This window comes from Myotis davidii, unplaced genomic scaffold (genome assembly GCF_000327345.1).
Source record: "Myotis davidii unplaced genomic scaffold, ASM32734v1 scaffold1204, whole genome shotgun sequence".
Taxonomy (NCBI): Eukaryota; Metazoa; Chordata; class Mammalia; order Chiroptera; family Vespertilionidae; genus Myotis; species Myotis davidii.
Window position 1 is genome coordinate 389263 of NW_006294755.1, and position 250 is coordinate 389512.

Sequence of the window (250 nt, forward strand, 5' to 3'; positions counted from 1 at the left end):
GCTCAGCTGGAGAGGGGGTACCACGCCCAGGTTCCCCTGTCCAGCAGGGTATTGCTTTGGAGAGGAGGGCGGGAGGCCTCTGATTCAGTCTTGAAAAACCAGTCCTGGGTGTTTCCGGGGAGAACGCCTACTGCCCTGGCATGGGCCCAGGCTTCCCAGGGGGACCCAGCAGGCATGGGACTCCAGCATCCTGGCCCCCTGCCTTTCTCCCCGGAAGATGTCACTCTATTCTCAGGACCCAGATACTCCG